We start from the raw sequence: 7,022 nt of genomic DNA, 5'->3' as shown, positions 1-7,022 counted from the left end.
CATGACTTGTGTGGCTTAAAGATAAATAGTTTTATTCAGTCTGCCTACTTTTGTATAAGTTTTCCCTTTCACACATCTCTCTATATTTTGCCATTCAGAATTCTTGTCCTCTGTTCTTCAGTAGGTTAACACAAGGTTAGTTTTATAGCATTGTCCATATTTTCACAAAAAGGCCTTTGATGCTGTTCTGCTTAGTCCCTGCTTTGCTATATCTGTGTGCTGTGAGTCTGTGGGCCTTTGTGGGACACAAATGAACATTAGCTGGGTCTCAGAAGCATGGGATGGAAAATGCATACTCATGCCCATCATGAGGTAGAAATCCTTAAAGCATCAAAGCTTGTCCCTATACTGGCTACTGTCTAAGATTTTTTTCTTATTCGAGGAAAACAGTTCAGAAATCAAAGCTTGAGACACTGCAGAAATGAGAAGACTGGAAGAGCTAGGGTGGTGTGGATGGACTGATTACTATTCTGTTCTTGTAAAAACACTTGACAAGGAGGTACAGATCTCCTGCCCATCACAGGTTATATTTTTGTTCATTCTGGGTTGAAAGGGCAAATTAAGAGTAGTAAAGCTTCGAGGATTATGGTCAGGCCCCCATCAGTAATAATGAGCTTAACAAAAAAAATAAATTAAAAAACCCCAAAACACTAGTTCTGCATATAAGTTTTTTATTCAAAGGATCCTTTGAAATTATATGATAGGGTGGGATATGTGCTGTGCTTGAGAACAAGAAATAAACTTCAAAAATCAGAGCTGTGCTCTTAATAGACACGACTTCCCCATAGGTGCTGCAGTAGTACTTTGCTTCATTGCAAAGCTTCTGTCTTAAAAGCAGCTGCCCCAGTATGGCACTTGCAAAAAGCATCTGACAGCAAATAAATTTAAATAAAAACCGGCATGTGCTGAGCTATCCAGAAATGCATGCAAAATTTTGCCACTCCTTTACAAAGGTGATTCAGAAAAATGGCACTGGCAAAAGGAAGGTAAAGAAATGCATTTAAATGGCATTTCACTTTTCATATATTTCAAGTCATTTGTACAAACCCATAAAAAGATGAATCAAAAGGGATATCATTAAACCAAGTTCCAGAGGAACGATGTAAACAGTACCTGAAAATAAACACAGCCAGTCTTTGTGCACATGCCAGAAACTAACATGCTATAGATATAAAGCAAAACCAGCATTTCCATGTCTTAACACCTACAGCAAGGGAAAATTCCACGAACACTTCCACGCTTGGAAAATGGAGAGGTGAATCATTTCTTTTTAGTCATCATTAACTAGAAAACTCTGTGGAAGAAATGAAGGGATAAACAAAGGATGCATTTGTTTATACTAAAATAACCCAACAATGCAGGGATAGATTTTTCAAAAACATCCACTGGTGCCCTGCCTCAGCTCCTCTTAAAGCCTGACTGGCTTCAGTAAGCAAAGAGTTTGATTATTGGTCACTTCTTTTGAAAAAAACCCTCACTGAATAGCTTACCTTTATCTAGGTCTTCCCTTCACAAACAGTAGCAAACTAATTAAAAAGCAGCCACCTCTGAAGCGCAGTGCTACATCCACTCAGGAAACAAGATGCTATGACTCTGCAAAGAGACTGGCTGAGGTCACTAGGGCAAACCCCTACTGTTGTTTTTGTTGGGCTTAAAAAAAAAAAAAAAGTCCAGCTGAGAAGATAAGGTTTTAAAGGCTCCTCAGATAGATGCAGACACATGGGAAACTTTATGGCACACTATTAATCTTTCTTAGAAAGATGAATTGTTGATGCAACCTTGTTGAAATGTGAAGCTGTCATTTGGAAGGGGAAAAAAGAGGAGTCCAGAGGGCTTCAATTACAGCATTTTCATCACCAAAGTACACCTATCACACCAAGATGCTCTTTTCACTAGAGAAAAATGCTTATTTTGATTTCTAATGTATGATGTTGCTCACTTGAATTAAGATGTGTGCATCGTACCTCCTCTCATAAGAGATTTATCAGAGTGGGTCTTTAGTAGCTTGGAAATCATGTTTCTTGGTCTTCTGCTGAGCTAGCACAAGTGTTGCTGGTAACAGGTTAGCTGTAGACAGAACTTTGTGTCTTCTCTATCATAGAAGATAAATATGTCCCCGCTCATGTCTAGATGGTGATGAACAAGATCCATTAATCGAATAGCCTTCCAAGGCATTTGTTTCCCTCTTAAATTATGGCCCAAGCAAGAACATCCACTTCATGGACTTCTACTACTGGCTCAAAATTGCTGCAACCACACAATACAATTTACCAATCCGGTAGAGACTCACTCTGCAGACTTGGGGTTTTTGTTTCTGGGGCATGTTTGCATGTTTTTAAAGAATATCTAAAAGCATAAAGATGGCATAAAGATTGAGCTAAATGTGCTGGCTCACTCAACCGAAATGCAGCTGTATTCCTATGCCTGATCCAGATCACATTTGCATCACTGCGTGCATCAGTAAAGATTTTTGTATTAACAATTATGGAATCACAGCCTGAAACTGCACAATGTAAGAAATATTTACTTCCTTCATCTTTGTAGGACAAAGTCACTTGATATATCTCTGGCCTATAAGCCTGTGGAATTTATTGGCACTTAGTCTGAATCTGATTAATAATGATCATGTGCTCTAAATACTAAAAATAAAATATGAAAAAAAAACCCTAACTTCTCTACAGATTACTTTAAACTGTGACATAAGCAGACGTAACATCTCCAGTAACATAACTTTGTAGCATAGAAATGCCTTCAAGCTGTCCAAGGATACAAATGTCTTACACAGAGATATGCCCCCTACACACATATCCATGAAGTTCATGCCAAGAACATTGACAAATCCTTCTGCTACCCTGCTGAACACTTTAAAATACAGAAAGCAAACAACCAGCTTATACAACTATGAAATCCTACTTGAAAGAATGGATTGTGATGTTTCTTCCTCTCTGTCAGAAGGGAGAAAGATTGACCAGAAAAACACGCGTGATAAATATTTTAAAAACTTGATTAAGTTTCTGTTAAATTCCTGTAATCACTGCATTTTTTTTTGTGATCTCACATATAACATTCAGATTGATGTTAGCATTATTGTACAAAGCCTATCTCCATATAAGTATATAATGTTTTGCCTATGAACACTAAATACATTTTGCAGTAGTTTAAAAACAATTCTGTTGAGGCTTACTGCAGTTTTTAATACAAATGTAGATACATGATTTAGAAGTGTCATTTCATGCTTTATCTTGATACTGCTGGAAGAGCCTCCAGCCCTTTCTAGAAAAAGCTTCTATTTGGGTTTAAAAAGAGTATATTTGAGATCATTAGCAAAGGAAATTGCTACCATTAATTCTGACCTACCACAGGTTTTAAAAGCAAGAACAAACCGTGAAGCTTAAAAGAAAACCTAACAAATGTGTTTTATGAATCCATGTGCAATATTTTGGTTACAATGAAATAAAATGCTGATATATGCCAGACACCCTGAAGTTGCTCTCCTGTGACTAATTCTTCTGAGCTATTTTTTAAATTAATCTCCCAGTGCTTGGCCTCTTCCCACCCTTGTTATTAAACTAACAAAAGCAGTTTATACCAACCACAATATAAGCAAAGAAGTAAAATAAAAACTCTTTCAAACATTTGCTTCACCCTGTTGGACAGCTTTACCTAAAATCACATTAATGTTGTATTAAATAAAATTCCATACATAAAATTTTATTTCAATATATAAGAAGTTTTGTTTCCAAATGTGATACACAAATGCCTTGCTTGGGTATTGTTGGTCTATTTGAATGAAGGGAATATTCCTAAGCAGCTTACATGAAACTAATCTGAGTAGTTGCAAAGTTCCCAGGAAGCTGATTTGCTTCAGAACAGAAGATTACAACATTTCTGTAGGAGCAAAAAAACCCCAGACCAAACCCTTCATATGAACTTTTCAAGAAATATTGCAATCCTCAGCAAAATCATGATCAATGCATTTTAATAAAGTGTTCAAAACTTCAGGGCCTGAGGCCATATTTCTTATATAAATAGGTTCACCTGCAAAGGAGGAAATCAGAGAAATCCAGTCTAAGACATGAGTGGTCCAGCCAGGCTTTCCCACTGTCTTTCTTAATGATCGTTATTTGGAATTTTTCTGTGACTGAACTGGTGTATAATTTCAGAGTGCCAGCTCACAAATACAGACAGACCAGAGTTCAACAGTTGAGGCAGCAGCTATCCTTGCCTTTAGCCCTACCTCTTTCCTGTATGCCACTGCATCTGGGGAAGGAAAAGGTGAGACAGAAGGGACAGGTAGTTGTTTCTAAATGACTCAATCTCAGTTTACTATGGTAACTTACATCTACAGTTCTGATAATAAAAAAAATTAACACTCTGTATGGCAAAGGCAGCACCAGCGGTGGATAAGAACAGCAGAAGCAGGTACACAGAAAATAGGATAGGAAAGATGTGTGGTACATGGAAATCTGTGCTGAAGGACTGGAACAATAGTAACTGGCCTCCTCAAGAGGTTCTTCTGACAACGACAAGGTGTTCCTGGCAACCATGACTGATCACTTCTACTCTTCTTTCCAGGCAGGTGTAAATCTGTGTCTTTTATCTGTCCAGAGTATTTAGATTTTGCATGTTTCACAAGAGACTAACTCTTCTGGTATGAGAATGCAACAGTCCTTGATCTCATTTGGTGTCTACAGATATTTTCATTTTACCAAAAGTAATGTAAGAATATTACTTACGCAGATGAATTTTAGAAAAGGTCATTCCTTATTTCTGTATCTGTCTTTGTTATATCCTGTACAAAAATTATGTTAGAATGAGATATGCCATGAGAAAAAAAAGTATAGATCAATTCACTGATCTGTATGTGGATCAAACACTGACTGCATTTGGCAGAAGTGCACATCTGATCATTACTGCAGCCAGATTAAAGAAAAAAAAGGGCAGAGTATGGCATAGATTCCGCTGTTCAGATCGTGCACAGAGACCAGCTGATATTTTGAGGTTCTGAGGTTACAACATGTGGCTCTTCTAAAGAGCAGACTGCAACCTTGAGGGGTTTGTTTTGTTTTTCAACTGAAATCTGACATGCATTACATGTGAACATTTGGAAGTAATATTGTTCATTATGCATTACATATAATTGCTTTAACTTTTATAGTATGCAGTCACTAAACTGACTTTCAAAATAATAGAGCACTTAACAAAACCCTTACCAACATGTGATCCAATAAAGATGAATGAGATGAGTGTGGTATCTAACTTTACAAACACTGTTTAGTGTAGATGCATACATCCCCTTTTTAAATCAGTGGTGATGCTTGCAAACAGAAGGGGTATATAGAAAACAGACCACATTGTGATCTATGAACAGATATACACATATAAGTATAAATTATTTCTGGCACAGATTTATTTTACTCAAGATTCTCTGAACAGCAGGGAGAGATCTGATACATGAAACAGTAGGCCCTGGTCAATTAGTCTGTGACAGATAAGAACTTTTCCTTAATTTGTGCTGTTGGGTTTATATGTGGTCTGTTCCTTCAGTGATTTCATGTTCCCCTCTGACTTCACTGAAATCCAATTTTTGTCAGCTGGGATCCTGCCATTCTTTCCAGGTGCAGCAAAGAAATATCCCATTTGGAAGCAAAGAAGTATGATATGTGGGCCTTGCTTCTGTCTTATGGGAAGGAATGCTTTTGTAATTCTACTTCTCAAAAAATCTGTGAACAAGGAAACAAACTAATTTATTACACACACAAGTGTACCCTTTCAAAGCACCACAGGGGGACTCAACCAAATAACATCCATTAATATCTGTAACAGCAACAAGACTCAAGTATGCTGCTTTGGAAATCTGCCTTGCCATAGTTGTGCAGAAAAGTTCCTTTAAAAATAGTCAAGAAAAGTTTAGAAAATTTCCGACATCATTAATATCTTGCATTGCTTTTGATATATGTGCATTACTACATTCTGAAAGTTAAGAAAAGTAAAGTTTTCTAGGACAACATCCCCAAGGTACATAAAGACCTGTGGGGTACATTAGATTGTTGAGATGGCAAGACCCGTGGGGTACGTTAGATTGTTGAGATGGCAAAATTACTCCATATATTAGTTTATGTTCCAGATAGGGGAACTTTTAAAAATTTAGACTAGTACTTGCGTTATTCCACTACATCAGCAAAAGCAGCACCTCTACACTTTCCTCAGTAGGAATTTAAAGGCATAAACCCAAATTTTCATTTACACCCATAGAAAAAGTAAAAGATTCAGATGTTTCTTTCCTTTGGATCTTGTGGCCCTATATCGAAAGAAATAGGAAGGCTTCATCTTACATTATGGGAGTGGAAGGAGGAGGAAGGAAGAAAGGGGGAGCAACACTGCATATCTTCCAAGAGCTGAAGAGGAGAGATGACACTCAGGAGCAGCTGGGAGTGAAGAGCAGCTGCTTTGCCCTGGGGCAAGAGCTCTAAGGGATGGCTCTTAGTTTCCTCTGCTCCTCCAGTTTGGGAAGGACACTAGATCTTGCCATCCTTGGAGATACACTGATGGGAAAGCAGGTGACTGTTAAGCATTAGTGGTTGTAGGTGAATTCTGAGCTAGGAATGCCTGACAGTTGTACTTGGACCTGAAAAGTCTGCGACCAAGAAAACCAACTCATTCATTTGACAGGCAGGAATGTAGCCTGGTGAGTTCCGAGGCTGGGGAAAAGGCTATTCTAGTTAAGCAGCTGTTACTGACCAAGGATCTTGCTTCTGCAGCCAGCAGGATTCCTCATTACTTCTGACGTCAGATCTGCTACTGAGGTATACAGTTTCTAGTACTTAAAGCAGATTCATAGAATAATTTAAGTTGGAACGAACTGCTGGAGATCATCTAGTTCAACCCCTTGCTCACACCAGTCAATTTCAAAGTTAGATCAAGTTGGCCAGAGACTGTCCTGTCAAGTTTTGAGGTCCTCCAGGATACAGAAATTCCATGGCCCCTCTGGGCAGACCCTTCCTGTGCTGATCCACCCTCAA

The sequence above is a fragment of the Strix uralensis genome, chromosome 4 (assembly GCF_047716275.1).
Source record: "Strix uralensis isolate ZFMK-TIS-50842 chromosome 4, bStrUra1, whole genome shotgun sequence".
Lineage (NCBI taxonomy): Eukaryota > Metazoa > Chordata > Aves > Strigiformes > Strigidae > Strix > Strix uralensis.
Note: the sequence above shows the minus strand (reverse complement) of the source record.